We start from the raw sequence: 12091 nt of genomic DNA on the forward strand, positions 1-12091 counted from the left end.
CCACGAGGTGGGATTTAGCCCCGGAAACCTATTACGCCCGTTCTGCAATCGTGGCTCTTCCCACCCAGTCGCATCGTGGGCAGCTCCGGCTCTGCCTGTTTGGAAGGTCTCCCCTTCGGGAAGTCACCCTGAAAAGACGCCATGTAGGGCACCACAACCAGCTCAATTATGCCTTATCCAAAGACATAAACAGCTGCAGCTATAGTCAAAGCTCCTCTCCAGAAATTCATCATCCTGCTGTGAGACTAAGCCAGGTTCTACCACAAATTGGGTATTTTTCTAGTCCCACCCCAGGTGCACACACTTCCATTTAGTCCTAACGTTTCCAGCAGGTTTAAAGCAAAATTATTATAAGAAAGCCAATTTCCTCATCAAGCTACCCGTGTAACTTGCTCCTAAACACTGGCCGTACCCTCTAGCACAGCCAAGGTCCCCAGGTGGTTTGTTCTGCCCATCAGGGATCAGAGAGTGGACATCCATGTAGGACTTGCTTATGGGGTTCCTCACGTAACTCTGAGATAAATAGAGACCAAGTAAACAAAACCGACAGCCTCTATGAACAGAGATGAGGGAGCTGTTGGCACAGCACTCCCTAGCAAGGGCTCCTCTCCTTGGTTATGCTTTCTTTCCACCTTCCCGCAATGACCTCAGTACACTGAAAACCCAACCTATTTCTGTAGACGTCAAAGAAGGACTTCTGCAGTCAGAACGGGAATTTTTAATCCATTAAAAATGGGAAGCAGGGTTCACGGGGAGGAGAGGACTGGGACGAGGGCTTGGGAAGACCAGGTCTCTATTCCTCCTCCTGCCACCGACACTGGACATGCTGGGTGGTCTGGGACAAGCCACTCTGCTACTGCTGCCCCAGGTATCTGCAAAACAGGACTAACAATTTTTATCTCCTTTGTAAAGTGTTTTCAGATCTGCAGCTGCAGGAGGGCGAGAAGGAAGGCAGTTCAGTTAACACCGGGGAAAAAAGAAACCAACTCTCAGGCATCCGAGGCCAGAGCGAGACAAGCTCAGGGTGACACAGAGCTTCAGCATCAAGACTGTGGCAGGGAGTCTTGAAAAAATCAATGGAAGGGGAAAAAATTGAAAATCCCCAACTGGCAGCCGGTGGGACTGTTTCAGACCAAATCTGCGTCTGCAAAGTTCCCTATAAGAAGAACGGTGAACGTGGGGCCCCTTCTGTAGGAAGTCAGGCAAACTTTGAAGCATCTACTGTTGCCAGCTGAAAAGCGCAGGCGCGCTGGGCTTGTCCATCCCTGACCCTGCCATACAGATCGCTCCAATCCAGTCCTTCTACACAATAATTGTATCATAGGATCATTTTTTCGTGGTGAACACTAACACGTCTACAAAATGAGTTTTTACATCCACAGGGTGGCGAGGCCTCGTTCAAACGTGAAGCTCCCAGCCTGCAAAGTCGTCGGTGGAAGAACTGCAACGTGGATTTCTGCATCTCACCCCCTCTGCCCACTCTCACTCCAGCCTGCTCAAGCCACCATGGCTGCAAGATCAGCAGGGGGCCCATCAATCAGCATTCACCAAATTCACCCACGCTGAAGGGCCCTGAAGACCACCTCTGTTTCCAGTAGCATCAAGACAGATTTGAGGGTGAATCTGATGGCACCGAGTGACTCATTGGAGCAGCCCTGGTGATTTGGTTCTCACAAGTGTATCTGTCTGCCCCATCATAACGGGAAGTCTAAGGACTTGTTCATAAGTCATTAAAGCGACTAACGATGAACCCCATGCCTCCCACATCTCCCTTGTGCTCACGAATGCATCACCTCCATGCTGGACTCTTCCAACGTCTAAACTTCACTGCCGTTCAACACAGGTCTGGGTATTCGGCATGAAATTCTCCAAGGCAAGACCTGTCACCCACTGCATTAATATAACGTTTCAAAATCACACAATCGCATACAGAAAAGGCGTTCACGTCGGTTTTGCTACCAAGCCAGCCCAGCAGCCCTGAGTCCACCTCCTCCAAGGGAGAGGTGGGACACACATGACCTGCCTGGCAAGGTTTTCAGCCTCAAGGGCTCTGGTTGTGCTCTCCTCCTCCCTGTTACTAGAAAGATGTGGCACCCGAATAGAAAAGGGAAAGATACAATGGAGTTTACAGGAATCAAGTCAGGAGTGGTTTCTGCTCTTCAAGAAAAATACCGGGAAAGGGCAGCAGGACCATGTGTATTTAAAAACTGAGAGATCCCCCGATACGCAAACCCCCCTACACAGCAGCCCTAAGTTTTGACTAAACCCTTTAAACAGCACAAACTTTTAGTTACAAAGAAACAACTTCGTAAATCCCTTTGAAATTCTTGCAGGGAAATAAGGCAAAAAAAGCTAAAACAACCTCCCCCAAAACCTTGGGATGAAAAGCAGCATTTTAGGCAAACATCCCAATCATTTACCCATTCTCCTTGTCTTTCCCAGAAAAGACCCGAGTGTATTAGAGTTCAAATGAGATGAAAGAAACCCCGTCCTCTTGATAAAAAGTCTCAAACCGGCGATTCAAGTTTTATGAAATAAGGCTTTAGCAAAAGCTACTCAACCCAAAGCTTAAAGCCTTATCCCAGCTACGCGGGGCAGGGGACACCTCTGCTCACTGTCCAGCGCAGGGTCAGGATCCAGCACTGAGCACGGTCCACAGATCCGTTTGTCAGCAGAGCCAGCGTTGCCTTTCGTTTCCTGCGAAACTCGTGGGAAAGCCAGGCTGCTAAGCTTACTTTGTAAAAGCACGTTGCATGCGTGGAGCACTAACCTCCTGCAAGTATACTAGACGCTAAAAAACCAAATGGAAACGTGTTGCGTTCTTGAAGAACATCGAGACAGTAGCTTTGGGAAATGCAAGCTGGAGACCAAGAGTTTTTTGCAGATTCTGCTACCAGCAATGGTAATGATGGATTTACGAGTCTGCTGATTTAGAAGGAAACACTCTTGGAAGTGGAAGCGATCAGAGCAAGTATCTCCAGATAAGGATGAAGACCACCTGACAGAAAAAAACCCAACACACCCAGGAGGTCTACCCAACCCAAGAGTTCGTGATGCAAAGTAGCACCAGCAGGACAAGCAGAAATTAATCCCATGTGACTATGTCAGCACAATGCTGGGGCTAAATTAAATCAATCCTGCCTTGCGGCTAGACTAACATGGTTATACCGCTCATTTTGATCGACACGAGGATCTCCATGCACCACTGCACTCTGCCATCTGGCAGCCTCTTGGACTTCTCCAGCATGGAGTGACACTGTGCTGTGTCTCTCCTGCCTTAGTGCCAAGACAGCCCCAAACCCACACAGTTGGGTTTTTTTTCTGGAAACACCTTTTAGTTGCTTAACACTGTCCCTCCTTTTGACAGCACATCAGGGCTCCAGAGCAGAGAGCAGCAGAGATTTATCCTCACTTGACTTCTACTCGTGCTTCTGTCTTCAAACACAACATTTTTCAAATACAGTTGAGGTGCTCCAAAAACACGGCAAAGACCCATGACAGCTGGATCCTCGACTGGCCTCACGTAAGAGCAACATCTAGGAGGGCTTTATCCCATTGCTTCTGGGGAGCAAGGAGGGTAGCTTCCTCCTCACCCAAAGCCAGCAATTTCCCCCCCAGTCTTTAGAACTGGTATGAGAAAGAACAGATGACTGGAGCAAGAGGACCAATGGGTTGCCAACGACGGAGCCATGGCAATCGTAATAACCATCCAGTGTTCATCTGTCAACACAGCGTAGGCATAAAGCTACCTTGCAGCGACTCCCTCAAGAAGAGAAGGCTTTACGAAGAGCAAAGGGTGGGCAAAACCCCGCTAGAAGGCTCTGTCCAGTGGAGGGGAGCTCCTGAGCTTGGGCTAGGTAGGGACTACCTCTTGGAGAAGGCGGCTGAGTCACCTAGACGAAAGCATTCAGAGTAGTGGTACCCTGCCGTTGGAACAGCCTCAGCACACAGAAGTCGGCTCGTGAAAGAAGAAAAGATTTACAGGCAACGCAACAGTGGGAAAGTCTTCATAACTTCTCCCAGGGGTATTACAGCTCTACCACGGCCAGGCCCACTTCGAGAAGGATTGAAGCACCGAGCTTGAATAAAAGCTGCCTTCTGGGCTTGTTTATCGTACGTGGAGGAAAAGCCAAGGGAACAGCTTGTATTTTTGATTTTGCAAAATAACTCGTTTGGGGCAAGACCTGCTCAAAGCACATGGAGCGCTTTATCAAAACAAAACAAGGGGGAAGAAGGTCCCTTCCTATCGGTCAACCAACTGTAACCTTCTGAACATCGGCAGAAACTCCCATCATCTGAAAACGCACTCAGAAGGGGCAGAAGCAGTCAGCAGAGGAGAGGTCACAGTCCTTTGTGAGAAGCATTTTCCCATGGCATCCCGAAACATAAAAGGAAAAGACTTAAAAAAAAAATAATTATTATTTTGTTTGCCTTTTCAGGCACCAAAGTGAAAGAATGTGCGGCTGGGCCTCAGCTCCAAGGACGCGGGCAGTAGAAACTTGCTATAACCTGGCATATTTTAGCTGGAGGTTTTTATTAAGAGTTTGCAGGAACAAATCGGGAAAGCTGAAATTAGGTATTTTAAGCTGGTTTTGCAATTATAGTCTTTAGCTTCTCATTTGTTGGCAATTGCTAAAACACGTCAGTTTGCAATTTAAAACTTAGCCTCTCCTCTAAGTTTGGTAGAACTTTTTGTTAGCCAAGAGCGCAGGTTAAACCCATATGCATTTAACAAAGAACTCGATCAGCGTTTTTACTTTTTATTTAGAAAATAATGGCAGACATTTTATATTTAACAATTTGTAAAAACTTATTAAACGATTGGTATAAAGCTATATATGGACGGGAATTGGAATTTAATTGAAATGTTTTCGTTACATGCAATCTTCAGTGCACTGGATTCATAAAGAAGTAAGATAATCGGAACATTTTATATTTGAAGTTGATGCATTAAACACTGGAAACACCTACCTGTACCTAGTGAAATAAGCTGATTATTTCTGCCTTCTGTTCCCTCCAAAACTTTACAGGTAGCAGATCTCAGTCTCCTTTTTTTTTTTTTTTTTTAAACCCAGTGGAATAAGTCAAAACTCTCCTGCTTTCTAAAATCCCCACTAATAAACTAATTAATGGATTTTTTTTTTTTTTTTAAATTTCAGTCTCTCCCTGCACCTGCAGATGATGGCCCTGATGTCGGCGGTTCCCTCTACACCTGCACAGGCTCCAGGTACATCACCAGCAACTTCTGCCTCTGCAATGCTGCGACTTTGCTGCGCAGTAGCAAAGATATATCCCTTCAATGTACTTTTATTTCACGGTATAACAGACTAGTGCATTAAAGATTTAACATTTCAAATTTAACTTAAGAGGTTTCACTTGTTTGATTTATAAAAAAAAAAAAAAGCTTTTTTTTTTTGGATGTAGGCTAAAAAAGAATGGGAGTTAGAAGACCTAACAACCAAGCTTTCCACAGATACATTTTAGGTGAGTATGTGCATTGGTGCTGAAACAGAAGAACTATTTAAAAATAAAACACAAATAAAAATCTGAACATGAGTTTAGGACCTAAGTAGTAATAATTATCCCAAAAAACCCCAGTCCCTCCGGGTTTGCCTGTCTCTTCGTCACAAACACTCAATGGACAAAAGGCGGTTTCTCTTGCTCTCAGCGCTGAAGAGCCAGCGCAGGTACTACAGGGAATAGCAAACTAGATTTTATTCTTCCTCAAGGACCTGGAGCTGAATAGCCACTTAAGCCCTGCCCGCAGCCTCCGCTCCCGGCGCTGGAGGAGGTGGGAGAGCCCAGCTTGGCTCGCCGCCCCCGGTTGAGTCTTCATGGCCACAAGGAGAGAATAGAAACCAAGCAAATGGACAGGACCACCATGAAAAAAGATACCAAAAAGCAAAGTTGGTTATAACTGACTGCTGTCCTTTGCGTCAAATGGGACTTTAGCATCACGCAACTTCAGCGTTCCCACGGACCCGCAATGTCGCGGGGTGGGGGCGAGCAGGAGCATCCTCACCACCCTCCACATGCATTCAGTGCCACGTCTGCTTGACACACGCTCACATCCAGCTAGGGACTGCCACCACTTACTTACCCTTTTTTTAAATTCTTTTATCGAAACACCACAAGTTGAAGACTTGAAACACCACTGCCCCATCCCTGGAAACATTCCAGGTCAGGCTGGACGGGGCTCTGAGCAACCTGATCTAGTTGAAGATGTCCCTGCCCACGGCAGGGGGGTTGGACTAGATGACCTTCAGAGGTCCCTTCCAACCCAAACTATTCTATGATCCTATGATTCTATGAAGAGGAGATGCTCCAGCCTGGATAAGGAGTATTGAGCTAGTGAGGATTTTGGCTAAGGGAAGCTGGTCCTTGCACCCTCTTGCATACGTCCTCCTGGACTGGATGTGTCCAGCAAGGACACTACCATGGATGTGTCCAGTAAGGACACCACCTCTGTAGGATAATATTGAGTCCCTGCCTGTCCCCTTAGTAAATACGGGCCCGTGAACATCACCAGCACGTGCAAGAGGCATCTTACATGCCACCTCTCGGGTGCCGGGGCCGTGTCACCTCAGCTCCTTTCACAGGGAGGACCAAGCCGTGGCGAGGTGCCCCAGGATGGTGGCAGCGGACACCGGTGGGCCTGGACACCAGGGACGGGAAAAGTCCCTGCGAGGGTTTGGCAGGGGAGCGAGGAACAGGACTTCCCAACCTCAAACCTCGCACGCTCCCAGGCACCTGGCACCACACCAGAGGGGAGCCCGCCTGCAGCCGCCCCTTCCCAAGAAAAGTTTGGTAATTAAATTCAACACCTCCACACCAAGCTACCCCAGAGCAGTTCAATGAGTAGCACAATTCACGACAGATCGATAAAATGCACATACAGCTGCGCTACTTAATAAATACCGCCCCGTACTCACACCTTTCTAATAGTGAGTTGTAAAAACTGTGCTTCCAGCCATTAAAAATGAGAATTTCTCTCCCAGTGTCTTTTCAAGCAGAAAGGGTATATCAGTTAGAGCCATTATTTGATTCACAATCCTTACAAAATAGGTACGCCTTTATCCCGGGTGCCTGTAATAACCGGTGCCTACTTCCAGCAGCCAAAAACCCCAACCCTCGGTAGGAATCGACTTTAGCTATTTAAATGTTTTATAAGTTTTTTTTTTTTTTTTTTTTGTAATTGCAGAAACTTTTCCTAACGTTTTAGGAAGTTAAACAATATCATATGCAAAGCAAGAGATCTAAAAAAGATAGGGGCAGGAGGGAATTCATATAAATGGACTACTTGGTCTTTTTCCTAAAATATAAAATAAAATAAAAATGAGCTGGCTTCACAATTACCAAGTCAGCCCATGCAGCCCTTCGCTATTGTACGGAGTGGCATAAACCCCCCGGCGGCCTATCAGCTCCCTGGCAGGCAGGGGGCTGCGCTATTCAAAGCGAGAGATACAAGCTGCAGGGCAAAAACCTGGCAGCTCCCATCTGACCCCCCAATCCCCGGCTGGTGACAGCTCCAAGCTCCATGGCAAATTAGCCCTTCTCACATTACAATTGCAGGAGACAGATTCCATTAGCGGTATCTGAAATTGAGTGGAGAGCTGCTCCGTTATCAGACTTGACTCATAAGCGCCGCTATTAATCAGAGCTATGATAGCATTTATATATTTCAAGCTATCTGCCGCCGCTGTGATATTCTGCTACAAAGGGTTGATGGGACTTAGGGAAGGGAACAATGGAGCTTTCTGGGAAAAGCAGAGTAAATCAAGAAAGTCTGTGACTTCCGCACATTCTGAAGGGATTGCGGTTTACATAAATTTTCTCCCAATTGGAGATTGAGCTCTTCCTCATCTTACACATGGGATTTAGTTGTCACTCAATGGTAACAGCTGTGAAAAGGTGAAGCGGCCCACCGCTCAGAATATTGCCTCCGCTTTTAAAGCAATTAACCCATGAACAGGAGGATACCTGGTGATATCAAAGGGATTAAGCCAGGCAGTGCATTATTAACATTTCCTTGAACTAATTCTAACTCTGACTAGCTGTCAGAAAAGACTCTTCAGTCTTTAAAAAAAAAAAAAAAAGAGAGTTTTTTTGCCCTGCTTTCCCCCCTTCCCCGTTCAAAACGAAGCAGAGTTATTGCAGCCTAATGTGCCTACTTTAGAGCAAAATGCAAATGAACAGATTTGGTAATGCCTTCAAACAGACTGAACTCGGTGCCGGTTTATTATGGGGACAAGGGGGAGAAAAAAAAAAAATATATATATATGATCAATTAGCCAGAGGTCACGGTAGATATTCTTCTAAAAACAAATTAATACTCGAGTACCTTCTTTCTCCTCTCCCTCCTAAAACTTCGTAACTGCTTGTTACTAAGCTCAGCTGCTGTTGAAACGGCCAAGATCTTTGCGCTGTGCTACAACGGTGACAATCTACGCTAATCTGTAATCTGGAAAAATCCAAATACACCCTGTAAGGAGATTCCTCCTTCCCCAAAGCCCAATATTTTAATTTCCCACGATGGTCGAGGGGGCACCGGCACGCCAGGCGGGAGCGCTCCTCTCTCATCCTTCCGTCTTTCCCAAACCATGCCCCCAAAAAAAGGAGTCAAACCGTTTGGGGATGACTCCTGCTCCAACAAACCCGCGTGCCCCAGGGACACGGCGTATTTCCCCACCCGTCGCAGGCAGGAGACAACTTTTCCCAGCACCGGTTAGTTTTAAGGGAGCGTCAGCCTTGAGGTCCCTCCGGGGATGGCCATGAAGGTGACCCATCCTCCTGGTGCTCCAACACGCCTGGTCCTTCTCAGGGACCTTCCCACGAGAGCTCCAGGACACACATCACCGGAGCGAGAAACCTCAGAGCCGGCAGGACGGTCAAGAGCCACTTCCAAAACATTTTGATGATTTCATTATACAACATGACTACCGCTCCTTTTTGTTGGCGGTGGGAGAAGAGTTGGTTCCAGTTTTCATATACATCCACAGTGTGTTGCTGGGAAGGCTTGGGGGGCAGGGAATATATATATATATATATTTTTTTTTTAGTCCCTCTCTCTCTCAAAGTCCAAAACCTAACATGATACCCAGAACAGCAAACCAGAGAGACGCGAACTGCTTAATTTAATGCAACATTTTCCCCCTTTTCAAAAACCCGTGTGCAACTCAGCCAGAATAAAGCTGGCAAAAACTTACTAGGAGTACTTGGGCAGTGACACCTTCCACTCTGCTACTGCCCCTGCAATAAATTACCTTTGTATATTTAGGTACAGCAAAGCAGCCAAGCTATTAAAGGTATACACGGGAAAAAAAAATGCACTTAAAGGGGGGGAAAGCATCCTATTTCTCTTTGCAACAGAGAACGCAAAGAATGCATCATCTGGGCAGAAAATGACACTTTGGCAATCATATTATAAGAAGATAATTGGTTTACTTTGTAAACTTGCTATGCTTTGCCTCCCACAGTAAAACAAATAAATAGTTGTTTAAGGAAACAATCCTATAGCCGCACTTGCTGCGTCCTAAAAACATAAAGCAGCTCCCCCCTCTTTCAAAGCAAAGATGAATTATTTGCCTCAGTTACAAGCAGTCCGAGAAAACTCTTTGTAAATGCCATTTTACGATAATTACAAGCAATTTATTAAGACTGTGCAGACGGGGAGAAAACCATATTCGAGAACTAATTCAAAGGAGTAAACCGCTCGTTCGGCGATAGTCTGGATTACTGACAAAAGGGCTTTTTGCATCAACGCGGTTTGACATAAGTTTGTTTTAAGAAGCACAATCCGGGCTTAAAAAAAATAATATAATGAAACTAATAATATAATGAAACTAATAATATAATGGAATAATACAATATAATAAAATTAACAAAGAAACACGACGCCGGGGTTGCTTTCTATCGACCCCAGCGGTGCCTGCACGGAGCATCCCGCCAGCCATCACCTGGCCGAGGAGAAATCTGTTTAAGGAATAAATTCGATCCTAATCCCGCACGCGCCGTAACACCCCGAACGCCACCCAGCCGCGGAGGGAACGGCGACTCTTTCCTTAAGCGGTAAAAGAAATTGTCCCGACCTGCCGAGGAATAAACTCGGGAAATGCCCCTTAAACGAAAAAGAGTCACCGGGGGGAAAAAAGGGAGAGAGTCACCGTACGGGGCTGCTGGGAGGCACAGAAAAACCCCGCGAGGGTAAACAGCAACCCTGCCCGGCTGGCGGGGAGAAAAGAAAGGTTTTAGAGGTTAAGTTCAGGTCAGACGACAAATGAAATTGTAACAACCCAACTGACATTGTATAATGTCTTCTTCCACTCGATCAATAGGGCAGCGTCAGCCCCATTACCATAGAGATGGCTTCCTCCCCGCTGAAGGGTGGCTATTGTTTGAGGAGAGAGATTTGCCACTTGAACCGCGTTGCTCCCCAAGGATGTGTACTTCATCAATTATTTGTATTCCTAACATCTACATATTTTCATATTAACATCCACATTTCACGCGGCAAGAGGAGCAGGTGCTTATTTTTCCTCTGGTACCTCGTGGGGGTCACCCCGTCAGCTAAATTTTAATTAAAACACAAAAATGCGGGGGGATTTGACAGGCCGGTTTAGCTCCTTTGTGAGTACGGACAAGCCCGGTTAAAACCAAAACACGTCGCCTTCAGATAGTTACGGCTTTCACGCAGACGGTGCCAGTGGACACTTTCTGAAAGGTATTTTTCTTTTTTAAAAGGAGATGGCAATAGAAAGAAAAAACTTCTCTTGCTAAATGAATGTCGTAAAAAATAAATCAGTTTTAAGTTGCTTAAAAGGAAAAATATAACATTGTAATTTGGAAAGAAAACTGACCCACAATACCTTACAATTCGTTTCCAAAAAACAATCAATCGCTGCTAGGCTGAATAATTGATTCTGTCAGTGCCTTGTGCCTATCAAATAATTTTCCGTAAGTCCTAACAGTTTCTAGCATCTCTCCGTTCCAGGTTTTCCGTTCTTTCGTGTAAGTTTTGAATTTGACAGAAGCAACACCTTCCAAATCCAATTAAACAACAACCAAAAAAATTAAACCTCCAGAAGTGTAAAAACAATGCCCAAATTTAGCCTGGCATTTCTCTCCTGTATCCTTATTTCTCTAAAGCGACGATCGCATCGTTTCATATCCACAGAACGGGCACATAAGGAACTGTCACACTGGAGTTAAAACTAAAAAGCGGGGCAGATCTTCACAGTAACTGTAATAACGGGAATAACCTTAATTAGAAAAAAAATAATAAAAAATCAGAACCCAATATTCAAAACCTTTAGCAACTCCTTGCAGGAGTTTTTAATATAATCAAAACGAGTTGTGCTCTGACGCTGCGCCTGGCACTGCGCACGGGAGGGCAGCGCCGCTTCCACCTCCCCAGATACGCTGTAAAATACAGGATATTAAATTAAATAACGCCGACTTAATTACACGTATTACCCAACAGTAAAAGCGATCACTTTAAAATGCCTACAGACGTATTTAGGAATTACTCGAGCAATTCCAGTAGTGTGCTTTGGGGCTGATGCACTGCTACGTGAAAGGTGATGTGCCAAAAGCAACCCCTCTTCAGCAGAGGAAGATGCACCCGGACAGACGGACCCCGTGGACCCAAGTTTAAGTGAGCTCAGGGCTCTTGGGCTGTGCAGGATCTGTGTCGTCGTCGTCCCCCCCCCATTTATTCCTGCTTTTATTTCTAGGTTGCTCTCGCTCTCTGGGAAGGTTTCCCCGAGGGGCGACGCGGCTCTGGAAACGGGTGGGAGAAAAGGGCTTTTGTCAAAATAATCTCGGCAAGGAAGCGCCCCCGTCTCATCCTGAAGCACCCCGATATCGTTTACAGATTTCACTGCTTGCCGCCCAGAAACGTGCCCTATTTTCCCCTGCAAAAGAACATCAGAAATTGTTTGTACGGGTTGCGATAATCCTCTCAAATATGGGTCAGGCCGAGGTTAAGAGCAGCCAGAACTCGCACATCAAAGACGAGGGGGGTTAACAAAATCCCCGGCCACGTGCGCGTCCCGATTGTTCCCTTTTCTCCCGACGTTAGAGGTCCGGAGAA

General features: G+C 46.1%; 1 protein-coding gene across 1 annotated transcript in view; it reads right to left on the reverse strand.

Moving 5' to 3' along the window:
* The window catches only part of TMEM260 (transmembrane protein 260), a 99022-nt gene that overhangs the window by 15734 nt on the left and 71197 nt on the right, over positions 1–12091 (reverse strand). The window lies entirely within an intron of this gene.

This window comes from Pygoscelis adeliae, unplaced genomic scaffold, assembly GCF_000699105.1.
Source record: "Pygoscelis adeliae isolate BGI_AS28 unplaced genomic scaffold, ASM69910v1 Scaffold314, whole genome shotgun sequence".
NCBI lineage: Eukaryota > Metazoa > Chordata > Aves > Sphenisciformes > Spheniscidae > Pygoscelis > Pygoscelis adeliae.